This window comes from Apis mellifera, linkage group LG12 (genome assembly GCF_003254395.2).
Source record: "Apis mellifera strain DH4 linkage group LG12, Amel_HAv3.1, whole genome shotgun sequence".
Classification (NCBI taxonomy): Eukaryota; Metazoa; Arthropoda; class Insecta; order Hymenoptera; family Apidae; genus Apis; species Apis mellifera.
Genome location: NC_037649.1, coordinates 8,335,641 through 8,354,432, shown reverse-complemented (window position 1 = coordinate 8,354,432; position 18,792 = coordinate 8,335,641). Strand labels below are relative to the sequence as shown.

The window sequence follows — 18,792 nt, the reverse complement described above, 5'->3', positions numbered from 1 at the left end:
TGTTACGAGTAATTGAATATTGATTTTTAAGTCGTATCGGCCACACCGAAATTCGAATTCGTTGTCCTCGGAAACGAGGACGAAGTGTGTGGATGCGTCGAAACTCGCGCGGCCAATTTTCATAATTTTCGAATTTTAATTTCTCGATAAACAACGGTGGATTAATAATATTGATTAATCGTATCGTTCATTGTTCTTTGTCGTTTATTTCGCGATAATCGTCCCAATTTATCCCTCGAATAAGAAGAATATTGGATCCTTGCAAAATTGAAATTACAATAATTTGAATCCCCTTCGATCGGGCAATTCGCGCTTCGGTGTTTCTTCATAACATATTTCATTGTCAATTTCCACCAGCGAGCTTATAGTGGATTACATTTTAAAATTTCGCCCGAATTGCGGTGGAGGAATATTTAGAGCAATCTTTTTTCTTTTTTTTTTTTTTTTTTTTGCATGGAATTGCGATAAAATAGGATCGCTTTAATCGTAGATTGTCATTTGTTCTTTTTCAAATTGGAACGGGGAAATTTTATCAGAAAACTCGAAGATTCTCCCGAAATATATAAATTTTAAATCGTGGAAGCTTGTTTTCGCTTCTAAAAAAAAAAAATTCCAAAGAAATTCCACAATTTTTTAAAAATATAAATTTTAAACCGCGAAAGAATGTTGAAATTTTAGAAGAAATCTTCAATTCCAAAGAAAATTCTAGTCTTTAGAAATTCCGGATCATAAATCTCATAAAGAATGGAAAGTGGAGAAAAGAATAGAGGCTGGTTGTACGAGTGCATCCTCCATTCTCGCAACTTCATAATTCACAAGTTGCTTTGGTATTTTTCATACACCTTTAACACTTGTTTTCCTTTCTTTCTTTCTTTCTTCCTTCCTTTTTTTTTTTTTTTTACAAATACGTTGAAAAGTTGTTGCGACGTAACGACGAATTTGTATGGAAACGTTCACCTGTCGAATCGAGACGCGAAGTAACTTCCGGTTACGAGGGTATGAAAGATATATATGACGGTATTCATCTTGGAACAGATGAATACTTGGAACGATCGATATATTCAACGAAACAACGTTCGCGGAAGCGTTCAACGCGAAATCGTTTGTTCGAACTTACGTTTCCTGATTTCGAGTTTCCGCCTTAATGAAAGATTCGTCCGTTTCCCCTCCGGTTCTAATTATTCTCTAGACTCGCGATATTTGTACATTTTTTTGTACATACGTTCTTTTCTTTGCTTTGTCCATTTTCTAAAATCGCGTATCAATAATTTTTGGAATTTTTTTTTAAAACGATCAGTCACAGTTATTTTTGATTGTTACTGCGAATATTTTTGCTTTTAATTTATTCCATTTTAAGAAGATTTAAGAAAAAAATAAAAAAAAAGGTTTGAAGAAGAGTAGTTTTAAACGATGCATGCAGGGCATATATTACAATATCCATCGTTTCCTTGGGAACGATCGATAATAAGAGAAATGTCAACGTCGTAAAAGTTCAACTCCTCCGCTATTTTAGTCGTCCCCTCGATTCCCATTTACATTTAGGATTTTCCGAGAAAGAAAACTTAGACGCCGATAAAGCGAAGAATTTTTAGAGGAAACGAAGCGAGCGTTCGATCCTTTTCTTTTTTTTTTTTTCTCCATGGTATTACAGATGAAAGAAAGGATATCGACGATGTCGCGTATGTTCTGTAAAAAAAAAAAAAGAATCGATACTATCTCGTGCTACATAGTATTCTTGGAAAAATAGAAAAACTTTCCTTTTGAATTTTCATGTGTTTGTTTCACATTCCTTCTCCAAACATTTATAATTGTATATGGGAATAATTATATTCGTGCTTTTTGAATTTCAAAAATTTGCTTCCGCTTCTTTTCTTTTTTTCTTTTTTTCCCCTACGTATTCCATCTCTAAATATTCATGATAATTACTCGATGTTCTGGCTTTTTAAAAAATTTCTCCATTGAATATTTTTATTTCTTTCAACTTGCAAATTTTATTCTACGCGTTACATTACGGGGCAATTGTTCACGAAACACACGTGTTATCAAACACGTGTATCCACAAAAGGTTTTATTCTCTTTAATATCGTTATTCTAACATCGAGAGACAAAAACAGGGACAGCTTCCTCCGGGCGAAAGAAAAAAAGAAAGAAAGAAAGAAAGAAAGATAAGACTTTAAAACCCGGTTCTAATTCCACCGCAGATTATTTCCATAATCAGCGCAGGTGGTTTCCTTTTTTATCTTCTACCACCGAAAGCAGAAATATTTAGCATTTTTCTGTCCAGTCGGTGGTCACGCAATTATGTCGCGATGTTAACCGTCATAACGAGTTACTTTCCTTGGTTCTGGGAACATTTAATTTCCGCGTCTCTGATAATTTTGTATTTTCCACCGAAGGAGAAAAAAGGAAAGAAACGAACAAAATTATCCCTTCCAATGGAAGAAAACGCGTTCCTGTTGAAAATTCGATTGTCGATTCGAATTGAATAAGTGTTTCATGTTTCCAAAATCGTTCCTCGAGATATATATCTGATAATTCGGACTAAAGATATTTGTATTTTGCGGTTCGAGATGTTTAAACTCGACTTAAAGAGTGGAGTGAAATTAATCGCGATGTTCGAACAAAAAACGATGTTCAAAAACTGGGTTAACGAAGTTTAATCTTGGGGAAGGAAAAAGAAACCTGCAAATCGAGACTTGATAAATTTCACTTGGTGAGATCAAAGATCATCTCGAAAATTAATTTTTCCTCGCCGTAACGAGACGTTCTACCTTTACCTTAAATTTATCTGCAAACATTTTAATCTCCAAAATTTTCGTTCCTTCCGCTGCTTCGTTTCGAATCTCGTCTCTCCAATTCATCTCGAAATCTCGTCGTTAAGTTTCACCTGTCCCTCGCGTTTTTTTCCCCCCACCTCCTCGTCCCTCGTTACTCGGTTAATATCGTTTAAGTGAAATGGCGAGGCACAGTGACAGCGTTCATTAAGTTTCGCACCAGAGTATTCGGCCCTTTGTATAAACGGACGCAAACACAGCCTTTGAGACAGGATCGATACCGTTATTATATTCCAGTCACTTTAACTGGCACTCGCGTCACCGAGCTTCGTGACTCCAATCGTGACGAAATTAAGCGGAAGGATGGAAATTTAGAACTTAGGGCAAAGTTTTCGAACAAACGAAAAAACGTTCCATTCGATACCTTTCACTTTTTTTTTTTTTTTTTTTTTCTAATCTTTTAAACGATCCCTTATCGCTGTTCGAGGGACTTTCTCTCGTTCGTTCGTGAAATCCTGTGTAAAGGATCTCACAGAGAGAATCTTTGAACGGAAATTACCGGTTCAATTTTAGGATCATTTCTGCAAGTTTCTTATTTATTAATTTAAGCAAGTAAGGGGAAGCGTTTGATCGATCTTCTTCAAAGCGGAATAATTTGATCCCGATGGAAGTTTGTTCTCACGAAAGATGGGAATATTTTCCCGATATTTTTCAAGAAATTTCTCACATCGATTCTCTCCAACCGAGTTTCCGTTAATATTTGAGGAAAGTTGCGCATTTGTTCGCCGGTCAACAAGTAGATTCGAGGAGGAAAAATTCGTAGTAAGGGGACTAGAAGAATAACTTCACCTGTTCTCCAACTTATTTTCCTGTCAAAATTCCTCTCCAATCGAACTTCTTCCCATCCAATATCGAAATCGATCTTTTTCTCATCGATTATTACTCGAATAATATAACTTAAATTCACAATTTCCATCCCCTTTCAATTTCACATCTTCGCATCGAAACCATCATCAACCCCCTGCGAGATAATCAATTTTTCTCGTTCGTTGGCGAAAATAAGAAAAGAAAAAAAAAGAAAAGCGTGTAAAATCGGAAAGGTTGAATTCTTCCTATCCAATATCGAAATCGATCTTTTTCTCATCGATTATTACTCGAATAATATAACTTAAATTCACAATTTCCATCCCCTTTCAATTTCACATCTTCGCATCGAAACCATCATCAACCTCCTGCGAGATAATCAATTTTTCTCGTTCGTTGACGAAAGAAAAGAAAAGAAAAGAAAAGCGTGTAAAATCGGAGAGGTCGAATTCTTTCTATCCAATATCGAAATCGATCTTTTTCTCATCGATTATTAGTCGAATAATATAACTTAAACACAATTTCCATCCCCTTTTGTTTGATTCTACGAATTTCTCCTTTCACCAAATTTTAACTCTCGCAACAAACGCATCAACACCCTGCGAGATAATCAATTTTTCTCATTCATTGGCGAAAAAAAAGAAAAGAAAAGAAAAGAAAAGCGTGTAAGATCGAAAAGGTTGAATTCTTCCTATCTAATATCGAAATTGATATTTTTCTCATCGATTATTAGTCGAATAATATAACTTAAATTCATAATTTCCATCCCCTTTCAATTTCACATCTTCGCATCGAAACCGTCATCAACCCCCTGCGAGATAATCAATTTTTCTCGTTCGTTGGCGAAAAAAAGGAAAAGGAAAGAAAAGAAAAGCGTGTAAAATCGGAGAGGTCGATCGCGCGATGATTGAACAGGAATGCGGGGGAGGGAATATAGGCGAAAACGGGAAGTGGCCATGTTGCAGATGCCTCGTGGGATTAAACAAACAACCGTGAGCGAGCACGCACACTCGGAATCGGACACACCCTTCGCCTTTGGCGGAAATTCGGTTTGATGACGACAGAGACGCGTGAAACACGAATCTTGGAAAAAAAGGCGAATAAATTCTCGGTGGCTTTTTCGATGAAAATCACCGAATTTCGTCCCTTCTCGTCCTTTGGTAGATTCGTGAAAACAGGAATTTAAATGATTTTCTCCGATGAATATTTCGTTTTGTTTCGTAGATTTGTAGATTTGTAGATTGTTTTTTTGGGTTTGTAGATTTGGATGATTTTATTAATGTTTAATTTCGGAGATTTGTCAACGAGATGAATATTTTCCGTGATTTTTGGTTTTCTGAGATTAGCCTGCGTTTTTGCAACGATAAAAGGTTAGTCATTAACGTTCGAGAAATTTCTATCTCCATTTCTATTTCTATTATCTAGAATAGATAAGAGACAAAGATAAAGAATTTCTGTTTCTTACAGAATTTTATAATTTATCCGCGATGATCCGAGCCAATTATTACATTTTTGACCGAAAGTAGCGGTACTCGCGAATAAAATATGGATGGAGAAGGATGTCTCGTTAAATTTCAGCAGGTCGCTGGAAAAGATAACATTTTTCGGAAGAAAAATTTTGTCGGATTAAAAGTAAACGATATACTTCCTATCCAATTTAAATAAAATTTCAAACCTTCTTTCAAATTTCACGAACCATCCCAATTAAATTTCGATAGTTACCAAAAAAATATATATATCACCAGAAATAATTAAAAAAATTCTTTCGTTCACTAATAATCATGCATATTCTCCATCCAGAATATTATAAAAAACCCTTCTTTCACTTTAATCGCCATCGAGAAACGAAAATTCACGCTTCTCCAACTCTGACAACGAAAAAAGTCACCCCTTTATTAACACACTCTTCTCCTCAAAGAGAGAAAGAGAAAAGATCGATCCACCAATCGCTTCGATCAAGTGGAAATCGAGAGAGGAACGATTCGAAGACGAGAAAGACGCGAGGCGCAAGGTGCGCCATTGTACGGAATGAAAGGATGCACGCGCTTGTACGCTAACCGAGCGAGATGAAGCAGCGAACAATGGAGGGTAATGGAAAAGGCCAGGAGGACGGAGCCACTTGTTACGCGCAACCCGTTCGTCCAAGTCGTACGTTTCTTCGGTTCGTCGTACGTTTATTTCGGTGAATATTCGCCGGCTTCGATCGATATCGCGCTCCTATCCACATTTCGCGCTCGTTCCACTAGTGATTAATTTTCACCTATTATGAAATAGGAGTAAAAAAGCATTATATAACGCGAAGTGAGGTGAAATTTCTATCGCGATTAACATTAATTTCGATTAATTAAGAAAAGTGGATGAAACTGGAGTTTAGGAATCGTGATTGAAAATCGAATAATTTAATTTCGATAAAGAGAAAAGTCGAGGAGATGATTTGATTGTTAATAGGAACGCGTAAACGATGGGAAAATGTTATTTTACGTTGGATCAACGTTGCGGATTACGAGAGACGCTGTAACGTAGGTGCATCGATTTCTTGGCAAAAAAGGGCGAGTAAACAAGTAACGCGAGAACAACAACGAGTACTCCCTTCGTTGAAACTCCTTTCGTTAAATTCGACAACCGATCGATACTCTCTCGAACGAATTTGTCAATTTTTCTCCCTTTCTTTCCTCTTGCGAAATAAATATCCAATCTTGACGAGTCTCGAAAATTTTCACGCCATGCGTCCAAGAATACTTTTTTTTTTTTTTGCACCAGGTGTTGTAAGCGGATACCGCGGATCGATAACTCTTGTTTGAAGAAATTCAGAAGTGTCCTTCTAAAATTCTCGCGCGCGATAGAATTCGCAAATTTTTCCGTAGTTCGAACGTGAATTTCAACTTGGAAATAACTCGATGGTCTCTTTTCCTTTCCTTTCCGGAAATACAGAAGAATTCGAGTATCTTTTCGAAATTGTACCGAGCATGGCGTACAGTACATTTCTGAGGAAGAAGGAAGACGAGAGAAAAGAAGGTTCGTTGAAAAGTTTCGAAGAAAAGTATTTTTTTTTTAAGGAAAACGAGTTACTCACATCCGTTTTGAATCTGGCGCAATTAGTTCCAAAGGTGGGAATTTTAGCAGACAATTTAATTAGAGAAAAATCTTCCGTGAGGCGAATTATCACCACTTAGAACTTCGATCCGGTTCAACTCTCGTCGAGAATGGTAACAGGTGTCTGACTGGTGTTCGTCGATCCCGTGAACAAATATGCACCTTCCTCCCTAATCTCTTCCCAATATTAAACCAGACGAAACTTTAACGAATCCTTATTCTCTCTCCAACTGATTTTATGATAGAAACGGAACACGGGACGCAAATGGAAAATCCACGACGATTCACTCGGCACGTAGTTGAAACGCAGTAGTTTCGTCCACTGAACACATGATGCTCACTTTTTTTCCTCGACTTTTCCCGCGGGAACGCGCGTGTCGAAAGGTGCTCGCTTGTTCACGGGCGTCGATCACTGACGACGATCACTGCGTACCGAAATCGAACACCTCGTCGTGCAACTCACAAGAAGTCTCGACGAACGCGAGAGAAATACGACGAGCAACAAATCAAGGATTCCTTCATCGTATCACGTCACTTTATCAATCCCCGCCTCCTCGAGGCCGAGACTTCTTATGAGCTCGATCCTTCTTCTTCTTTCACCGATTCGATCCACCTTGTTTCCTCCTCCTCCTCCTTCGTTTAGTACGAAGTAAGCTCTCGCACTCTCCGTCAAACGAAACGAAATCTCGATGATCGATTCGGAGGAAGAGAAGCGAATGACGGACGTGTCGATCCACTGACCTTTGAACCGCAGGTTGCTCTCCTAGCTGGCGGACGCGCGGGAACCGAGGCTCATGTCAAGAGTCGTTTAACCGGCGAGCGAACGACAACCGTGATCTCGGGCCCCTCGTGATCCCTTTGGACTCCTGCCGCGCTCTGCGCCTCCGTCGTCGCGTTGACGCGCGTACGCTCGCCGGACCTCGGCGCCGACGCCGAGGCCAGCACCGGCGCGCCGCGCCCGCGCCCTGCGCCGCCTCCTACCCGACCGGCCTCACCCCGTTTTCCGCCATCCGCCTTCCTCCTGGATCCGCCGCCCTCCCGTCTTCGCCGAGGGGCACGCCGAGGGAACGTGTTTTCCACCTTCTCCATGGTGTTCTCCATGAATTGTTAATCGGGGATCCATCCGTGTCGCAGACGAATAAAATGGGCTGTCTCGTAATTCCGATGCGTTCACCTTGGAAGGAGATAAAAGAAGGGGGAAGTATTTGAGGGTAGGTTTTTAATTGATCGAAGAGATATTGTTTCTCGAGTTGTTGGTGGAAATGTTTAACGAAGCGATTGCCTCGTTATCCGTCACGGCATCGAAGCTTATCCGCTGTTGTTGGTTTATAGATTGATAACACGCAGGCGGTGCGTTGGATGGAAGTTATCGTTTTTCCAATTTAGAAATTTACCGGATTCGATGGAAAGAAAATTTGAGAAATAATATTTCGTCGGGTTGTCTCGTAAGCGGTTCTATTTGTTTTCCTTTCTTTTTTTTCTTGTTTGTCTAATGTTTTAACATTTTTGAAAGTAAACTCCCCGAGAATTACTCTCGAGACTATTTTTCGCGAGTGGAAACTGCGTTATGAAGGTAATTTTCGCTCGAGAAACCGGTGTCTACGGTGGGCGAAAAAAGTAACTTTTGAGAGCAAAATTCGCGAAAGTTTTATACCCTGTAATTTGCTCTTTTGTTTATCCAGTCGAATATCGAGATACGAGAAATCGTCTTCCATTATAATTTAAATAACAAACTGCCTTCTGTAATTGAAATTCCCCCATACTTAGCGCGAGAAGGCAAGAGATTGGAAATTTCGTTTACCATGGATAGATATGAAAATATTTTCACACTTTATGTTTGCCTTACATTTTCTCGCCGTTTCCGCCATCATCCGCAACAAATTTATCTTAAACATTTACGATCGAATCTTGCGTGTATTTAAAAAAAACCTCGCTCGCGATATAAAATATCGATCCTGATCTGCTCGAAATTCCATCCGAGGAGGCTCGATAAAAATTAGCCGCGAGAACGAGGATTAGCTTGCTTTGAAAAGGAAAATGAACGCATCCACCGTGGAATTATCGCGGTTGGTTCAATGATTTGCGGATCCTCTCCAGTCGAGCTCTCCATTCAATCGGGTTTCGCCGCTTCCCGTTTGCGGGTTTCTCGATCGACGCGCCCCGTGATCGACGTCGCCGAATCCGCGTAGATTTAATCGCCGACTCCAATTGTCCCGAATAATTCCACGCGAAGCGTCGTTAATCATCCCCCTCCGCGGATAAAAGAGAAATTTACCTGGGGAGAGATCCAATTTGCATCCCTCGATTTCTCTTTCGAGGTTAGTTTGAACGAAGGTATCGATAAATTAATTTTTCCCTCGCGAGACAACGTTGCACCCGAATTTGCAATCGTTCCAACGTCGAAACTCGGCGGATATAATAATTCAACAGTTAATTACGACGGTTGGAACATCCCGCTTCCATAGGAATTTCTTTGCCCGCTCGACTCGGAAAGTTCGAAATAACCGGGATATTTCGATCGCGGCCGCTCATGAATTCTTCATTTCTCGGCGAACTTGCCTCGAGACGGGAGTTACGCGTATCCTCCGCCATTTTCGCCGCCCCGCCTTCTCACCTTAATTTCGTTATAGTTGTATAACGGGTAGTTCGTAAGCTTCGCGCACTACCCCCCAACTACTTCCTTCCTAATTAACTTAACGGCGCTGCGTGCCTTCTTTCTCGTCGGACAAAAAACCCGGCCGAACTCAGCTCGAGGAAAAATATCCCCGATTCTTAAACGGAATTCTTAAGATCATCTTGCTTCGATCGTTGAAAATAATAAATTTCTTATCGATACTCCCTTCCAATTTTTCCTTCCTTTCTTTTCAATCGAAAAAACTTTTTTATCGAGCCTCACTTTATCCGCTTTCCCCTCCTCGTCTATTTTTCCTCGTTACACGCGTCCACGCGACATCCACGAGCCCTCCGCGTTCTCCATCCACCAACAAAGATAGATTATGCAACGAACGACGTTCCGTTACGTATCCGGCCAACGTGCAATAATTCACGGTACGTTGCTTGGTTTTACGAAGAAAAAGTTGCCTCGTTAAAACTGACAAAAGGGACCGAGAGTTAGAGTCGCGATGATACACAGTTGTAATTACGATACCGCGTCTAACCGTTTAACAACGGAAATACCGTTCGAAATAGTCGGCTTAATTGCCGGCCATTGTTACGTCATCCCATCGGTGGACAATGTTCGAAATCGTTTTAAAACTGTGCAACATCCCCTTGGAATTAATAATCCCTCCATCCTCCTTTTCATTCCTCCCTTCAATGGGATACCTGTTAACGTTCGACTCGGCGCGAGCGCGGAACAAAGGGGATGAATCTTGGCCGGGGAGAAATTTATTCCATCCCCGTAAATGTGATATTTTTTTATTAATATTTCCAACCGTTCCTTCCAACCGTTTTCCGCGACGGGGGGAAGGCGTTCGTCGTTGTCGCTTCTGCTTCACGACTTTTGCGTTTGTTTCGAGATTGAATGAAATGAAAGAAGATACGATGCGGAATTTATTCGAGTTTGAGGGAGAAGCGTTCGATTAAAGGAAGAGAAAAATTGTCGGGGAAGATATGAAAACACTCGAAGAGGTTGTAACAACGATGGCCGAGTTTGTTAGAATCTAATGGATATTCGTTAAGAAGGAAAACGAATAATTTTTACGAATTAATCTGAAACATTTCCATTGCAAATGGAATTTTCGATCGAGTATAATCCAAATCGATATATATATATTTTTACAACTTCGTAGAAAAGTGAATTAAACGTGAAAACGATGTCTCGTTTCTAAAATGGAGATTTTTTTAATCAAAGTAAAACAACCGAAATTGAAATATTTTCGCCAAAGTATCAGATTACCGGGAAACAGATATCGTTTCGTAAAAAATAAATGACATCGATACGAATTACAACCAAAGTGAAAATTTTCGAATCGAATCCAAAAAAAAACCCCTAAATTTTAACTTTGCTTCAAAAAAAAATCTGGCATTCTTAAGTCATACTCGATCAAATTCTCGCCTATTTTATTACCCCCTCGTTTGATGAAAATGTGCAACAACAAGCCCTCTCTCCACCCCTCTCTCCCAACCAAGAGCTAATTAATAAAACGCAAAATCGTCGATCCGACTTTAATCGAGTTCCCGGTTTTCCCTTCCCCTTCCCCCTCGTCGATGAAAAGTCCTTGAAAAACGAAAGGAGCGCGCGGTTTGGTGGTACACGAGGAGGAGGGGTGGTGGTTGCGGGGAGAAGAATGGCCGGCAACAACGCTGCACAGGGTTACCGCACAGGGTTGATTCAGCCATCGCGTTGTACGGCGTTGCGCAACGTGACACTTTATGCGGTTGTGCACAGCACGCTGCGTAGCACGCACGCACACACGGCGTACCCTGTCGGCGCGACCGAGGGGTTGGCAGAGAGGGCGAAGCAACAGCGAGCGCCACCAACTGGGTCAATACTGACGTCCCTGTCCTTCGCCGGCCCCCCTCCCTCTCCCCGCCCCTAAATGCTCTCTCGCGGCGCCCACAGAACGATCCTCGCCTGCCTCGATTCTTCGCTCGATCGTGTCCTGAAAAGTCTATTGTGCCGAGCTAGGTAGTGGTGATTCGATTGCCAGTCGAATAACAAGTCTTTCGAGACATGATTTACTTGGTAATTTTGTAATATAAATGGTTTCGTTCATCATTGTTTTGAAAGGTGTGTTTGAGCGTATATTTGTATATTTGAGCGCGATGAGGAGGATGAAGAATGCTGTTACGAGTGTCTATGTCTTGTAACAAATATCGATTGGCAGGAGGAAGTTGATGGAGCAGGTGGTTGTAATGGAATTAATTAATTTTCTTTCTCGATGGATCGCGAATTGTAAGGGAAAGTAGAGGATAGAAGAATTGAAAGGAATTTTAGGAAGGGCAATTGGGTTATCCTTTGTACCGTATGAATTTGTGAAACAATAATTTATACGTTATGATAATTTCACGTGAAACTTACACTTGCGCTCGTTTAGCGAGTGTAAAAAATTTTCTCTCGAAAAAATATTCGTAAATCAAACGAATTTATGCAAATATTTTATCTTACGTTGCACGCATATTCAAAAATTTATTCCAAGTTTATGATATTTTGGAATAAAAAATTCCTTAATTTCATCCCCTTCGTTTGGTTATAAAATTTATTTCTTCCAAGTAGTCGTGTTGTTCTCTAGTATTAAAAAATTTCAATAAGAAGGTTGAAATTAACCTGATATTCTCTTCGTTATCGTTTCTCTAGTTATATATAGAGATGTATACTTTTCTTTCAACGCGAGTTGAGAGAAATAAAAGAAGCAACGTCGCGTTTAACGTGATATTTATTTTAATTAACGCATTATTCTCGGACGCGTTCGCTAGATCGCAGTGTTTCACGCATCATATCGTTTCGATCGTATTTTAAAAACAATCTATTCTCTCGAAATCATTTTTTAGATTACCTCGACTTGTAAGAAATTTCAACTAATCTTTCGTATTTCTATATTTTACAACGTTAATGGACAAAGAAGGGAAATGAATATTAATAGAAGAAACGCGAAGAGATGTTTTTGAGAGAAGAAGAATGAATCGTGATATTTCACTTCCTACAATTTTTCCATTTCTCACGAGAATTTAAATTTGATCTTAACTCGAGCTAAAAATGTTAATTCCAGTTCCCAAAGTTGTAAGTACAAATTGCCCTTCGTTTCGAAAAGTGGAGGAAACGTAAGAAGATTGCGTGTCAATTTTTTCCGAATCGAAAAGAACTCGAGACTGAGAGAGTCGAAGAATTGAATTTCTGTATCGTAGAATAGTAGAATGCATCGTGAAAAGCGCGAAAACGAAAGGAATGGATCGAAAGTGCAGGATTGAATAATTCTTCTTTTTTCCTCCTCTTCTTCTTTTTTTGAATAATCCAAATGGAGGTATTATTAGCTTCGCTTATCTCCTGCTAGAAGATAATTGAATATTCAACTACTGTCTTAACGCGATAAATTATACGTTAAATTTACATTTCGAAGAAATCGAAGTACATTCTTTCCGGACGGAAGGATTATTTTAAATTCGATAAAGTGATACGTCATATTGACGAGAAGTCTTATTATTTCTAGACTCTAAATGGCGAGAAAGAAAATTTTATTAAAAGAGACATGAAAGGGATAACGAGGCATAATTTTGCCTGTTAAATTTGTTAATTAAAAATTTTATACTTAATTGATGAAATTGTTAATCCATTCTTTTCTATTAAATATTGATCTTATGAATATCCCGAATTTGATTCACATATATATTAAATTATAGAAATTTAAATCAATTTCTAGAAACAGATAATCGAATAATTATTCCAATAAAAATTCCATCACGATTAATTACAAAAACATCAACAGATGTAATTCATTCATGAACAAGTTCCATCTTTAGGAATTAAAGTAGATGCAGTTCCAGCACGAATCAATCGACTAAATTTAAATTAATAAAAGTAAACGTCCCGGAATCTTTTTCATTAAATTTTAAAAAGAATTTTTCGTTTAATAGAAAACACACGCATTGTGCGCAATTTCCTTCAATTACCATAATTAGAAAATAATCGGCGAGATTTGAATCGCGGGTAACACGTTACGTGAATAATAATAACTGTTAAAAGTTAAACGAGTAAGAATTCCGTCCCCCTCCCCCCCTTCTCGTCCTAAAATTGCCCTCGACACCGCGAGTCAAGTTTCGCTCCCGTGACGCTCATCGTCAGAAGGTTTAATATCTTCCCCCGAAGCTGTGCGGTTAATTTGGAAATTCAATTACAGTAAGTTTTAACACAGCGATAAAAATAAAATATCATCCAACGGGATGAATTTCTACCTACGAATTATACCACGTGATATGTTTAATACTTGTCCATGAATGAATTCTAATTAATACTATTTCAATCATCGAAATTTAACAGTTTTCCATCCGCAATATTTACTCGATAATTCGATCGGATTGTCTCATCTCGAAGAAAGAACGATACACCAGATTTTAACAGGGATAATAAGATTGTAGATAGAGATTAAAAACAGATCCAGAATTATATCACGTAATATGTTTAATACTTGTCCATGAATGAATTCCAATTAATACTATTTCAATCATCGAAATTTAACTGTTTTCCATTCGCAATATTTACTCGATAACTCGATCGGATTGTCTCATCTCGAAGAAAGAATGATACACCAGATTTTAACGCAGATAATAAGATTGTAGATAGAGATTAAAGACAGATCCAGAATTATACCACGTAATATGTTTAATACTTGGCCATGAATGAATTCCAATTAATACTATTTCAATCATCGAAATTTAACTGTTTTCCATCCGCAATATTTACTCGATAACTCGATCGGATTGTCTCATCTCGAAGAAAGAACGATACACCAGATTTTAACAGGGATAATAAGATTGTAAATCGCAGAGATGGAAGACAGATCCAGAATTATACCACGTAATATGTTTAATACTTGTCCATGAATGAATTCCAATTAATACTATTTCAATCATCGAAATTTAACTGTTTTCCATTCGCAATATTTATTATAAATTCGATAACTCGATCGGATTTATCGAAGAAAGAACGATACACCAGATTTTAACAGGGATAATAAGATTGTAGATAGAGATTAAAGACAGATCCAGAATTATACCACGTAATATGTTTAATACTTGTCCATGAATGAATTCCAATTAATACTATTTCAATCATCGAAATTTAACTGTTTTCCATCCGCAATATTTACTCGATAACTCGATCGGATTGTCTCATCTCGAAGAAAGAACGATACACTAGATTTTAACAAGGATAATAAGATTGTAGATCGCAGAGATGAAAGATAGATCCATCGATATGCGAATCGATGTTTCTGGCCACGAGTCGAAGAGAAATCTTCCAGATTTTTCGCACGTTCGAGCGCAGGGTTGCATTTACGTTGGAAACCGGGATTGTTAATTGCCCCCCTTTTTCTAATTCGACGCAAGTTAAATCGCCGCAATTTACTTTCTCTCTCTCTCCCTCTCGTTATTTCCTCGCTTATCCAAACTCTCCGAAAAACGTATTTTTATCACGATACGAGCGAAATTCAGGTCACACGCGTGCACTACGTTCGAAGAGAAATAAAGAGAGGAACGTGAAATTTTGAAAGATCGATGGATAAAAATGTAGAAAATGGGACAGAAGTGGGAAAACTAGTAATAGGAACCGGTGATCGGAGTGAAACAGAGATGGTACGAAAGTGGAAGATTAATTTTCACGGTTATGGGCGCACGAATGCTCGATCGATTTCTCGCCAGGAGGATTAAACTCGCGTCGATCGTCGAGGCTGGTTTCGTCGCGAAACTGAACGCAAACTTTTTGTTTGTTTATTCCCCCGCTCGGGGAAATTAATAGGCGCAATAATTTACGTAGATTCTCGAGAGAATCTCAATTATAACTTCGTGTCATTTTTATCGCGATTAATCTTGGCCGCAACGCGGTCGCATGCTTGAAACGCATCAGCATCGCTGTTGCCGCGTTAATTATAGCAACGGCCAACTAGAAGTTCGTTAAACTATCTTCTGTCACACGGTGGTTTACTCTTCCTTTTTTGCCAAACTTTCTGTCCCCGGCGGACACTGCTCGATGATTGATCGGGAGAATTGGGTTGAGTTTCACTTGATATAAATTTTGAAGACAGTTTATATGTGTTTGAAGAAAAATAAGATTGTCGCGGTGGAAACGTATGGTAATGGAATTATTTTTCAGTCGGATAAGAAAAGTAAAGAAAATGAAGAAATTAGTTCCGCACGAGGGCACGTCTATTTCTAGAATGGCAAATGGACGTGGTGGTCATCGTCGAGTGATAAATAGCTTTCATTTTTTAAAGCGTATCAACTCCGACAAAATGTCATTTTAATTAACCACTCTCTTCTAATTATCTGCTTGTTAATATAATTAGAAAAGAATTAATCGTTAACGAGGAGAGGATATTGCACTTGAGAACATTTATTAGAGACTGGCAAAATATGATAGGCAACGTAGGAGTGTAATTGTAGAAAATTCATTTATCAAGCGATTTATTCTAACATTTCCGTCAAAGGTGTGTAACCACTTGGCTGAGTGAAAATGTTTTAAATACCAACGTGTCATCGAATTAATCGATGCATTCCATGATGAAAAATAAAAACATTCGAATAGGACGTGATACGATCCTCGTGAAATTAATTCGTTTCGATATTCCTCTTTCTCCTCAGAGGACCATTCTGTATTTTATTTGTTCACCGAGTCTATTCGTCATCGAAACTCTTCGGATCCTTGTAATATTTTTTTTTAACGGAATTTTAATTAACTGATTTTAATATTAGATCGATAAAAATTATTCTCGAATTTTGATAAATGTTCCAGCGGATTCGTATTTTTAAATTTGGATGATCCTTTACTACTTTGGTAATTGAAATTTTTCGCGAAAAATGACGAAGCGTTACTCGTAGTCATTAACTGATTTTAATATTAGATTAATAAAAATTATTCTCGAATTTTGATAAATGTTCCAACGGATTCGTATTTTCAAATTTGGATGATCCTTTACTACTTTGGTGATTGAAATTTTTCGCGAAAAATGACGAGGCATTACTCGTAGTCATTAACTGATTTTAATATTAGATTGATAAAAATTATTCTCGAATTTTGATAAATGTTCCAACGGATTCGTATTTTCAATTATTTGGATGATCTTTTACTACTTTGGTGATTGAAATTTTTCGCGAAAAATGACGTTACTCGTAGTTATTCGTGGATAGGCGATTGAAAGGGAGAAGGAAGTAATTCTATCAGCCCATTTTCACCGTTGATAAACAGCATCTGTTCGTATCGCATTAACCAAATGACTACTATTTTCTTCCGTTCGACGCGCTTTGCAAACGTGTATTTCGCACGCACTTAGTTATTAGTATTATACTCCTTTCCTCTTTATTCTCATCGTGACAAATTTCCAAACTTTTCAATCTTTGTCGCTACTCGAATTATAATTTTCTCGAAAGAAAAGAAACATCGAAAATATTAAATTGATAAATCAAAATTCCATATACGAAGAAGAAATCATGTTTCCGTATCGAATGAAATGTTTCAGATATTACAATTTATACTAATGGAAAATTTGGAAATACGCTGGAAAGAGTTAACTTTGATCCTGGAGCGGATGTAATCGATAGAGAAAACGGAAATAGAGACGAACGAAAATTTCCTCCATCGTACGCGTCCGTTCGAGCAATTACTTAACCATCATTCGATACTCTCCCCTTTTTCCAGTGAATGAAACGAAACGGAGAGGGAGGTTAAAAAGGTATTTGCTAAAATATCGTCGATGGAACTACCGTTATTAATAATAGCTGAAAACGATATGGTTGCTTTGTTTAAAATCAATCTTGGTTAATTATCAATCGTTTCCGTTCGATGACTATGCAAATGATATAGCGTTACGATACGCGTATAAAGCTTTTCGTTTAATTGGCTGCTGGTCGTAGCTGGAAATTTTCCATAAAGTGTTTTATATTCGTACAATTCCTTCTCTCTTGTTCTTTGTTTCACAGTGTTTCGAAAATAGATAAAAAATAGATAATTGTGTGATAATGTGTGAAAAATTCATTGCATAGAATCTGAAAAAAGTATTATTCATAAAATATAAATGTTTCGATTCTTTCGTACGGAAAAAAGAATCATTTATCGTAATAATTATCGTAAGTTTTTAATTTATTTCGCATTTCTTTTATCAAAAGTATTTTGTTCCTCTCAGAAAATGTTACGAGATTCTGCAGGAAATGGTTTCCAGACTCTTTTCTACAAAAAACGATTGTGCCATTTAACGAGGGTAGTAACATCGTAATCAAAAGATTAAGTTGGCACGGGGCGCATAGATTATTGTAAAATCGAGGATGTGGAGGGGAAAGTGTGGAAAATTGGGGCGGCGAAGGAAAATTATGGTCGCACGGAAGGGTGGCCACCAACTTGGATATGTAAATTTTTATTTTCCTCTATCCACACCCTTATCTTTCCTATTTTAGTTAACTCCCTGTTCGCGAAGATTTACAAGGAGAAATCGAGTTAGGTGGTGGTTTTCATCTTTTTCTTTTTTGTTAAGGATAGAAACTAACTCGAAAGTATTTTTCACAAATCGAGAATGATCGTTTTTGAGATTAAAATTCTGTAAAGTCGAGAATTCTTTTACGCGTACGATAATAATAATTCAATAGAAGGTTATAACAAAACTTATAATAAATCTAATCCAAATTTCGTCACTTATAAAAATGCAGAATGAAATATTTATAAAGCTTTTGAAACGTATTTTACTTTGATATCGTCTACTTATCATTCCTGAACAAGCACAGCGAGCTTGTCATCTTACCTTTGTTTCTTTATTGCAATTGGATGTTTGTTATTCATTCATTTCGTTTCGAGAATAACGAGTTTTCTATTTTCCATGCAGCGAGACATCGCGTCGCAATGGTTTTATATATACACACAGTGGACGATGGTGGCGTTGCATAATTCAAGAAACGTTGGGCGAAAAACATATATAATATCGAACGACAAATGTGCCATTTTCTTTTCCACGTTCCTTTCAACGTGGTCACGATGTAACACTCGGCCTGCAGTTCCTCTGCAATCGTGTATCGACGACAGATTGGATTATACCGTTATATATATATATATATATCCTTCTTTTTCCCTTTCTCCACAAAATAGAGACCCTTCAAATTAAAGCTCGGTCAGAGATCAATCGGAAACCACTCGTATCGTATCAAAATATTTCCTCTCCTCTTTTCGAGCGATGCGCGCGAAACTGTTCCTCTTCTAACGAGCAATATCCGAAATAGAACGTCCATCTCGTGCCAAAATATTCGTTCGACATTGTTCCCTCGATGTTTCAACCTTAGGAAGAAAAAATTATCGATTCCTTTCATCCGATCGATTTCTATTGAGTCAAATATATGAAAAATCCCTTTCGATCAATCCTTGATTCAT

At 38.1% G+C, this 18,792-nt stretch overlaps 2 protein-coding genes across 8 annotated transcripts in view; one reads left to right on the top strand and one right to left on the bottom strand.

The window, feature by feature from the left end:
• The window catches only part of LOC410373 (leucine-rich repeat-containing protein 15), a 121,403-nt gene extending 113,787 nt beyond the window's left edge, over positions 1 to 7,616 (bottom strand). For 2 of the 4 annotated variants that reach the window (XM_006565223.3, XM_006565224.3), the window contains exon 1: positions 6,712 to 7,425. The gene's annotated coding sequence lies outside the window, so the exon portion shown is untranslated. Of the gene's footprint in view, positions 1 to 6,711; positions 7,426 to 7,472 lie in introns of those variants that run through there. The other 2 variants (XM_006565222.3, XM_006565225.3) reach the window with 2 other exon arrangements.
• The window catches only part of LOC551033 (pre-piRNA 3'-exonuclease trimmer), a 91,239-nt gene that overhangs the window by 12,619 nt on the left and 59,828 nt on the right, over positions 1 to 18,792 (top strand). The window lies entirely within an intron of this gene.